This window comes from Notolabrus celidotus, chromosome 9 (genome assembly GCF_009762535.1).
Source record: "Notolabrus celidotus isolate fNotCel1 chromosome 9, fNotCel1.pri, whole genome shotgun sequence".
Taxonomy (NCBI): Eukaryota; Metazoa; Chordata; class Actinopteri; order Labriformes; family Labridae; genus Notolabrus; species Notolabrus celidotus.
Window position 1 is genome coordinate 37,177,715 of NC_048280.1, and position 11,184 is coordinate 37,188,898.

Sequence of the window (11,184 nt, forward strand, 5' to 3'; positions counted from 1 at the left end):
TCATCGGTGTCGACCTGCCCCCCATCCAGGACTTGTACCGGTCCCGGGCCAGGAAACGGGCAGGTGGCATCACCGCTGACCCCTCACACCCTGGACACAAACTCTTCAAACTCATCCCCTCCGGCAGGCGCTACAGATCATTGTGCGCCAAAACAACCCGCCATAAGAACAGTTTCTTCCCCCAGGCTGTCACTCTGATGAACACTAAACCATAACAGTGTCATACCTGTCAGATAAATACTCTCTGTAAATATACATGTAGATATACAATGCAACAATTCTCAAGCAGAATTCCATATTTCTATTTTTTGTATTATTTAACTTCTATTTTTATAATGTAAAACTACCTCTGCAACTCACCACTGCACTTTATCATATTATTTTAGCCTGTACATATTAGTCAAGCCTATTTGTTGTTTCTTTGTATTTATAGCTAAGGTTATTGTTATTATATTTTTATTTTATTTTTTATTGTAGTTCTTATTCTTATTCCTATTCTTATGCCTTGTACAAAGAGAGCACAGTTTACCAAAGTCAAATTCCTTGTGTGTTCAAGCATACTTGGCGAATAAAGCTGATTCTGATTCTGATTCTGATTCTGATATTTAATTTCATTGTTTGTTAACAGTCAGCTATAAGTAGTGATAAAAATTGTCACAGTCAAGTAAGCCTACAGTCCAGATAAAGAAGGAGAAAGTCAAGTGGGTGATGCTGAAGCTCCTCAAGAGGAAGTGCAGCAGCCAAGAGGAAGTGAAAGGACCAAAACTCTTACAGAAAAGAGTAAAGAAATGCAAGATGGAAAAACTAAAGCACTCGAACAAAGGTTCAGATACATTTATGATAAATGGAGAACACTGTTGACTTATCAAAGTCAACAGAGCCTTTGTCTGACGATTTGCTTAATGATATTATTGGTGATGTCACGGGCCTTTCTGCAGATATTCAGTGTAAAGTCAAGTCAAGTCAACTTTATTTATATAGCACATTTAAAAACAACCAGTGTTGACCAAAGTGCTTTACAAGGTAAAAAGTAAAAATTACATGAAGACAACAATAAACAACAACATAACAGGATATTAATGTCCTCTTCACGAGTAGAAGGCCAAAGAGAAGAGTTGGGTCTTCAACAAAGATTTAAAACATTCAACAGTTGGGGCCGATCTTAATTGGAGTGGCAAGCCATTCCAGAGCTTGGGGGCCGCTGCTGCAAAGGCTCGGTCTCCCCGGGTTTTAAGGCGACTTTTAGGCACACCCAGGAGCAGCTGGTTTGTTGACCTCAGTGCTCGGGTTGGGTTGTGAGCATGGAGAAGATCAGCCAAGTAGGATTGTGCCAATCCATTTAGGGCCTTGTATGTTAAAAGTGCAACTTTAAAATCAATCCTGTGACGGACTGGGAGCCAGTGGAGAGCACGCAGCACAGGTGTGATGTGCTCCCTCTTTTTCCTGCCAGTCAGGAGACGAGCTGCCGCATTCTGTACAAGCTGCAGGCGCTGAATAGACGCCATGTCTAAGCCGACATACAGAGAATTACAATAATCAAGCCTAGCCGTAATAAAGGCATGTACAACTCTCTCTAGATCCTTAGGAGGGAGATATGCCTTCACCTTCGCTATGAGTCTCAGCTGGAAGAAGCTGGACTGAACCACAGAAGAGATTTGTTTCCTAAATTTGAAGGCACTGTCAAAATGAACTCCAAGGCTCTTTACAGAGGAGGGAACATTTGCTGCGAGAGGGCCGAGAGTGCTCCCATCGAACTGTTGGGGCTGTCCAAATACAATGACCTCAGTCTTTTCCTCGTTAAGGTGCAGAAAATTTAGTGTGTTTATGATGACCTAAAGTCTCAACTCCAGGTCAGGACATCCGTCGAAAAGTGGATCTGTGTGTAGAGGTTCCTAAGTTCATTGTATCCAGAGCCTCAAGTCAACTGGATGGTAAGGTTCCAGAAGAAGAAAAGACAGATTGGCCTGAAGATGGCTCTCTCTTTGATTCTACCACTTACAAATCAGGTTCTGTCTCAGGTAGCTCAGAGCATTCAAACAGGTCTTCTGTAAAACGACAAGAAGCTGCAGCTGAGGTTGCTGCAAGCCAAGCTGTTCTGAAAGTGTTACAAGAACAAGAAAGAGAACAGTTGGACATAGAGCGTTTAGAAGCAGAAGCTAAAAAGAAGTTAACTGGTCAAGAAGCTGCAGCTGTGAGGCGTCGTTTAGAACGAGAGGCAGAAGAGTTAAAACGAAGACTGCAAAGAGAGGAAGAGGAAGCTAGACATAGAGCTCAAATGGAAGATACAAAAGACTCTGGAAGAAAAAACGGAGGAAGATCCAGCATCTGGAGGCAGTTAAAGGTATTAATGGGGGGCGGCAGTAGCTCAGTCCATAGGGACTTGGCTTGGGAACCGAAGGGTCGCCGGTTCGAGTCCCAGCATGGACGAAGTGGACTGGTGGCTGGAGAGGTGCTGGTTCACCTGCCTGGGCACTGCCGAGGTGCCCCTGAGCAAGGCACCGAACCCCCAACTGCTCGGGATGCACTGGTTGACGGCAGTATCCTCACTCTGACATCTCTCCCTAAGCATGTTCACTGCATGTGTGTGCATTTGTATGTATATACCAAAAAAACTGTATGTGTAGCATGTCCAAAATAGCATGAGTGAAAAAATGTAATTTCCCCCCTGGGGTGCAATAAAGTACCTTTCTTTCTAATGCAGCACAAGCGAGAATGCAAGTGTACGATCAGGTGAAGACTGAAGACGAGCGGAGGGACATAGTGCAGCATGAGATAGCTACATTAAGAATATTTCAAAAACTGCTTTCTTCCACCTCAAAAACATCGCCCGTCTCCGCCCCTCCCTTTCCTTCACTGCAGCTGAAACTCTCATCCACGCCTTCATCACCTCAAGACTCCATTATTGCAATAGCATCCTCTACGGTACACCCAACACCCTCCTCAACAAATTACAATACATACAAAACTCAGCTGCACGCCTCCTCACTCACTCCCGCTCCAGAGACCACATCACCCCAGTCCTCCAGAACCTCCATTGGCTTCCCATCCCCTTCAGAATACAGTACAAGATCCTACTCATCACCTGCAAAGCCCTCCACAATCTAGCTCCCTCCTACCTCACTGACCTTCTACTTACTTTACTTACTTAAGCCCTTTGGCTCTTGGGGGAGCATAGGTCATTTATGAACTTCTTCCAGCTGGTTCGGCATTGAGCGATCTTCTCTGCTTCCTTCCAAGATGTTCCTTTCTCCTTGAGTTCTGCCTCGACAGACCTTTTCCAGCTGTTTTTGGGTCTTCCCGGCTTTCTTTTCCCCTGGGGGTTCCAGGTTAAGGCTTGCCTGGTTGTGTTGGAGGACGGTTTTCTCAAGGTGTGCCCGATCCAGCCCCATTTCCTGCGTCTTATTTGTGTTTCTATTTGTTCTTGTTGTGTGGTTTGCCTGATTGAGTCCATCTTGTTTCACTGAGCCCTATTAGGGAAAGGTTATACTGGTTCATTTCTGCTGCTATCTGGGCTGCTTTGCCCGCTTGGTACATTGTTCTAATGTTCCAGGCGCCGATCTTTGTGTTGTGTTTGGTTGTAAGAAGGGGGGTCAGCTGAACAACCTCCTTTCGGCTTTTGTTGTCCAGCGTCATTCTTGTCTGGGGAGAGACACCTTCCACTTCCAAACCTTGCTGAAAGTTTATCATAAATGTTTCTGTAATCTTCTTTCTTCCACTAAGCGGGTGATTGGCCCACCTAGCTATACCAGAGCCCCGTTAGCCGACATGTGTTTCCAGGTAGATCCAGGCAGGCCTTCATGGCTACCGTAACGGCCTGAGTGGCAATAAGCCACCCACCATACTTCGCCCTACCTGGCGACCCTGTACTTATTTGCCGTTACCGGCCTCTCACGGCATGGACGTGGGGTTGGATTTTGAGAGGCCTCACTGACCTTCTGCAGCCATACAATCCCTCCCGCAACCTCCGCTCCACCAACGCCAACCTCCTCACCCCTCTCGCCAAACCCAAGCACCGAACCTCAGGGGACAGGGCCTTCTCTGTCGCTGCCCTCACCCTCTGGAACTCTCTCCCCCAACACCTCAGATTCTCTCCCTCACTCACCAAATTCAAATCCGGACTCAAAACACACCTATTTACAAAAGTTTTTAAATTATAATTGATTGATTTGTTTTGTTTTGTTTTATTGTTTCTTGTTTTGTTTTATTTTGCTGCCTTGCTTTTCTTTGCTTTTTTTTGCACTGTTTTCCTTTCCTTTGCTTTTCTGTTGTATAATTTTATTTTCCTGTAAAGCGCTTGGAGAATCTTTTAAAGCGCTTTTATAAATAAAATGTATTATTATTATTATTATTATTACAGACAACCAAGTGCGTGCTCCAATAAGTTCTCAGCCCTTACCTGTGTCTTCCGTCTCACAAACCGTGACCGACTCTTCGAACGAACGTACTGCAGAACTTTTTAAGGTGCTTGCTGGTGCTTTAAAGGGGACATATCATGTTTTTTTCATCAATATATATTGGTCTAAGAGGTCCCCAAAACATGTCTTTAAAGTTTATGCTCAAAAAAACACTTTGAAATCAGATTTTGGTCTGCCTGAAAAGTCCTCTTCTTCATTCCTCCTCAGAACACTCTGTTTTCCCTCTGACCACGCCCCCTCAGGAAGTGGATGTGGCCTCGGCTCTCCAGCACGTTGATCTAATGTTTACATGTTGGCTGAATATACACGGCTGCTCAGAGATCACGTTACTTCAACCCTCTGAATCTGATCCAGAATCTGATCCTGACGGAGAGGCGCCTGTAGCAGGACCTTTCTGAACCATTGGTCACAGATTTAGTGTTTCTTGTTGTTTTATTTATCAGTATGTAGACGTGTGTCTTGGTACACAGCTACGAACATGTAGCTATGTGGCTATGCTAACTAGCGCTAGCACTTATCCATGACAAATAAAAATCATCCACTAGATCTTCAAATCTGCAGACGTGGGGAGTAAAACCGACCTCTGCCAGAAAGGCAGCGGGACCTTTTCTGAAGGATTGGTCACAGATTTAGTGTTTCTTGTTGTTTTATTTGTCAGTATGTCGACGTGGGTCTTGGTACACAGCTACAGCTAGGACATGTAGCTATGTAGCTATGCTAACTAGCGCTAGCACTTATCCATGATAAATAAAAATCATCCACTAGATCTTCAAATCTGCAGACGTGGGGAGTAAAACCGACCTTTGTGTTTATTAAGACAGCCTACAACTAGCATGCCTCCCTCCTAAGCTCCTTGTTAGCACACGTGTGCAGGTAATGAAAAACAGAGGAGGGGTTGAGTTGTATTTTATACAGTCTATGGGCTGAACAAGCTCCGAGCTCTGAGTCCGTGACAGACCGGATATTGTTGTGACGTAACAAAAACACTGAAGTCTGAAACGGCTCGTTTCACACACATTTACAGAAAGGTGTAGAAATCAGAACAGGGGCAGAATGGATTCTTTTCATTCTCGGGGGGTTTGTAGACATGCCAGGGACACATATTTCAGGTAAAGAACCATTAAAAAGTCAATTTTGCATGATATGTCACCTTTAAGTGCCAACAGAAGTCCAGTTCCTGAACCCACAGTATTCAGCGGAGATCCACTGAGATACAAGGACTGGAAATTATCCTTCAAAACACTGATCGATCAGAAGAACATTCCAGACATGGAGAAGATATATTACCTCTGAAGATATGTGAGTGGACAAGCTAAGAAAGCACTCGATGGATGCTTTTTACCTGGAACAGAATCTTCTTATGTTGCTGCGTGGGAGATTTTGGAAGAGAGATACGGAAACCCATTCGTAATTGCAAAAGCATACAGAGACAAGCTCCAAGCATGGCCCAAAATAGGAGCTAAAGACAGCGTAGAGCTGAGGGAGTTGGTTGATTTTCTCTGTAGATGCAAAGCAGCGATGGTCCACATCAAGTCACTGGAAATTTTGTAAAACAGGAAGATTCTTTCAAAGTTACCAGATTGGCTAACAGCAAGATGGAACCGGAAAGTTATTGAAGAAGAAGAAGAAGAAGAGAGAAACCAGTTCCCCTCATTCAGTCAATTTGTAAAGTTTCTGGTAAGGGAAGCAAAAATTGCCTGCAACCCAATAACATCACTGCAGTCACTGAAACAAGGGAAACTGAAAAACCAAAATTACAAAGATCTCCAAATTTTGGAGCAAAGACATTGACCACAAGTTCGAATGAGAAGACTTCCTTAACATGCATTTTCTGTAGTAAGAATGGGCATACTCTGCACAAATGCAGGAAATTCATGGAGAAAGCAGTTTCAGACAGAATCAAATTCATACAAGCTGAAAGGCTATGTTTTGGATGTCTCAAGTCTGGTCACCTTTCGAAGAATTGCAACAGTAGGAGTGTATGTGACATGTGCCAAAAGCGGCATCCTACCTGTCTGCTTGAAGAAAGAGAACAAAGACCACCACAAGCCAAGCGAAATTTAAATCAAGACAAGAGAAATCTAAGTCAAGACAAAAGAAATTCAAGTCAAGAAAAGTCAAGTTCAAGTCGCGAGTGGTGTGCAGACAAACATCAACCTACACACCACGAAGGAGAAATCACAGATGCTACTTCCAACAGAGTAATTCTTCATGAGACAAACATGCAAATGGCAGCAATAATACCTGTCTGGCTTTTGTCTGCAACTCAACCAGAACAAGAAGTCCTTGTTTAGTTTGAGTGATGTAGCTGAAGGTTTGAAAGCAAACAAAGAGCAAGTCAATCCCAAGCTTTCTACAATAACCTCACAAGATTCCATAATACACTCTCAAAGACTGAACAACCTACAAGTCAGAGGCTTTTACTCAGGTAAGACCATCTGTTTACCACCAGTCTACACGCGTGAGTTTATTCAAGCCAACAAGACTCACATACCCGTCCCATCTAGAGCATCTCCACGAAGAAATCGCACCTCTGCAGGACTGTGATGTAGGTCTCCTCATTGGATACAACTGCTCACAAGCCTTACTTCCAAGAGAAGTTGTGTCTGGCAAAGACAATGAGCCTTATGCACAGCGTACAGACCTTGGATGGAATATTGTTGGCCCTTGTAATCTCTGTGCTGACTACGGTGATGCTATTGGGATCAGCCATCGCATAATAGTGAGACAAGTGACACCATGTGTGGAGCATTCTCCCAACTTGTTAACTGAAGTGCAATATGTGAGCAGAACCAAAGTAAAGGTAATGTCTCCCTCAGACATCCTAAGAGTCCTTGAGTCAGACTTCTCAGAAAGGGCAGGAGAAGATGAATCTGTTTCTCAAGAGGATCTCAAGGTTCGGTTGAAGCTGAGAGAAAACATTACTCTGAAAGACAATGGTCACTACGAGATGCCATTACCATTCAAAGGAGAAAGACCAAACCTTCCAAACAACAAGACATGTGAAGACTTAGGAAAGACCCAAAGTACTGCAAAGACTACGTCAACTTTATGGACGACATCATTTCGCGAGGTGATGCAGAAAAGGTCCCTGAGGAAGAAATTGACAACAAACTGGCTTGGTACATTCCGCACCATGAAGTTTATCATCCACAGAAACCAGGAAATATACGTGTAGTATTTGACTGTTCAGCAACATTTCAAGAAACATGCCTCAACGACCATTTGCTCACTGGCCCTGACTTGACAAACACATTGGTTGGTGTGCTATGTCGTTTCTGGAAGGGTTCAGTTGCGATCATGTGTGACGTTGAAAGAATGTTTCACATGTTTCATGTAAAAAGGGAAGATCAGGATTACTTGCGGTTCTTATGGTGGGAAAGCGGTAACATGGAAACCGAACCATCAACCTACCGCATGAAGGTCCACTTGTTTGGAGCGGCCTCTTCTCTTGGCTGTGCCAACTTCGGCCTGAAACATCATTTTGTGATTGTTGTGTCCCAAAAAGCCTGAATTTGCGACAGCTTTTTGAAAAAATTGCGGGGAAATTTGCGATATATTTTTTTGCTTTTTTCCTCCAATAACCAGTCCCTCCAGGAAGTTGCGATTTCGCGATCGCAACTATCAACGCAAATTCAACCAATCAGCGCGATTTTTTCGCGGCCCTGCAATTTTATACAATCCGCAACTTTCCCGCAAATTTGACCAATTACCTTAATCTCAGCCCCTGCACGTCATCGGTTTTGTCATCAATTTGACTTCCTTGGAACATAAACAGAAGTCCTCACTTGATCGGCACTTTTCAACAACAAAACACGCACAGAGAACGGGTGAAGAGAGGGGACAGCAGGCAGGACAAGTGACCATGACAACGTTGTTATTTATAGATTGAGGGGCTCAGTGTTAGCTTGGTCTCTACCTGCAGCAGGTGTGCTTTATGAACCAGCTCTCCTCACCTCCATGCATCTGTCTCATCTTCATTGATGATTTTGACCCCCGGTGTGTGTTAGTGACAAAGACACATCCACGGGGCGTCTGTTTACTATTTGATGTTTGACGTTGTTGCCGTGGTTACCGTAAAAAGCTCCGCGTCTATAGCTTGATTTAATCCAGTTTAGTGAAACATCAGACACATTTAGTAAGTTTGGATCAACTCCTTGTCATCAAAGATGAAGATTCATTTCAGAGTGCCGTGAACTGACTGTGCATCAGTCGCTGCGAGGTGCATTCAGGGACCGTCGTAAATGTGCAATACAGTCCTTTCATGGCATTTTTCTGTGAATCAAGAGAATCAAAATACAGTCAATGGCCACATCAAGAATGTTTTCTAAAAACAACTGTATTTTAGCATTGGGGGACAAAAGCACAAAAAAATAATCGCAACTTTCACCGCAATTTTTTCAAAACACTGTCGCAAATTCAGGCTTTTTGGGCCGCAACAATCACAAAAAAAATCCCGCGAAATCCTGGAGGGACTGAATAACATCTCAGGGGCAAGTAAATACGCTAAATTACAGTTGTTTTTAGAAAACATTCTTGATGTGGCCACTGACTGTATTTTGATTGTCACAGAAAAATGCCATGAAAGGACTATATTGCACATTTATGACGGTCCCTGAATGCACCTCGCAGCGACTGATGCACAGTCAGTTCACGGCACTCTGAAATGAATCTGCATCTTTGTTGACGAGGAGTTGATCAAAACTTACTAAATGTGTCTGATGTTTCACCAAACTGGATTAAATCAAGCTGTAGACGCAGAGCTTTTTACAGTAATGGCGGCAACAACTTCAAACATCAAATATTAAACAGACGTCCCCTAGTTGAACACTGAGCCCCTCAATCTATAAATAACAACGTTGTCATGGTCACTTGTCCTGCCTGCTGTCCCCTCTCTTCACCCGTTCTCTGTGCGTGTTTTGTTGTTGAAAAGTGCCGATCAAGTGAGGACTTCTGTTTATGTTCCAAGGAAGTCAAATTGATGACAAACCCGATGACGTACAGGGGCTGAGATTGAGGTAATTGGTCAAATTTGCGGGAAAGTTGCGGTGATTGTATAAAATTGCAAGCCTGCGAAAAAATCGCGCTGATTGGTTGAATTTGCGTTGATAGTTGCGATCACGAAATCGCAACTTCCTGGAGGGACTGGCAAGGGGAAGGTCAGTACAGTGCAGAAACCGTACGCTTCATTCAAAGAATTTTTTATGTAGGCGATGGTTTGACAAGCGTTCAAAATGAGAAGGAAGCTATCCAACTTGTCAAAGAGTCAAGAGAGCTTTGTTCCACTGGCAGGCTAAGACTTCACAAGTTTGTTTCCAACAGTGAGAACGTGATGGCAACCATCCCAGAAGAAGAACGTGCTGGAGTCAAAGATCGAGACATGTCCTTGAGCTCACCACAAATGGAGAGAGCTCTAGGGGTAGAGTGGTGCATCACATCTGATTCATTCCAATTCAGAGTTGAAGTGAAATCTAACCCACCCACAAGAAGAGGTGTGCTCTCTACTGTAGCGTCCATATATATGATCCCTTGGGATTCATAGCACCATTTGTCCTTTTGGGGAAACAGATACTTCAGCAAATGTGCAGAGATAAGATCAGCTGGGATGAGGAACTTCCAGAACACCTAAGACCTCAGTGGGAGTCCTGGATTAGAGATCTACCTAATTTGGCTGAAATGCAAATCAAAAGATGTTTCCTACCTTCAAGTTTTGGCAGTGTCAAAACACAGGAGCCTCACCATTTTGCGGATGCAAGTGTATCTGGATATGGTGTATGTACCTACTTTAGAGCTGGTAATGAGTCTGACGAAGTCCATTGCTGTCTGGTAATGGGGAAGTCAAGAGTTACACCTACCAAAGTCACAACTATACCAAGACTTGAACTCTCTGCGGCAGCTGTTGCAGTTCGAACCAGCGACATGCTCCAGAAGGAACTTGAAATCCAAGATCTCCAACAGTTCTTCTGGACACACTCCACAGTTGTTCTTGGCTACATAAACAACGATGCTAGACGGTTTCAAATGTTTGTAGCTAACCGCGTTCAAAGAATCAAGTCAAGTACAAAACCTGAACAATGGGCTCATGTTGCTTCAGAGCACAAACCAGCAGATTATGCTTCTCGAGGTTTAACTGCAGAGAAGCTGAAATCCTCAGATTGGTTCAAAGGACCAAAGTTTCTTTGGCAAAAGGACCTACCTGTTAGAGAACTCAAGGTTGGAGAGGTCAAAGAAGATGATCATGAACTACGCAAGGCTATTGTGTGTAACACAAAGGCAAAGCAAGAGAGATCATTGCTAGATCGCCCACAGAAACTCTCTGATTGGTCAAGGGCTGTAAAAGAAGTTGCCAGACTGAAACGACAGGTCAAAGAATACAAAGGTGAGATGCAGAGAACTAACGAGAATACAAGTCTAGTGGAAAGGAAGGAAGCAGAACTTGTTATCATCAAGTTAGTTCAGGAAGAAGCCTTTTCAGAAGAGATGAAGAGCTTGAAACTAAAGCAAAGGGTTGTTAAGACCAAAGACAGTAAACTGAACAAGCTGAGTCCATTCTTGGATGAAGAAGGTATCCTGAGGGTGGGAGGACGCCCGATTCAAGCTGCATTACATCCACATGTAAAGCATCCGGCCATACTCCCAAGGAACAGTCACATCAGCTTAGTGGCTGCTGCTCTTCTGCTAGCCTAGCTATAGACTAAAACAACGACTTTAATCTCGTAAATTTACGAATTTACTCTCCTAAATTAATGAATGTATTCTCCTAAATTTA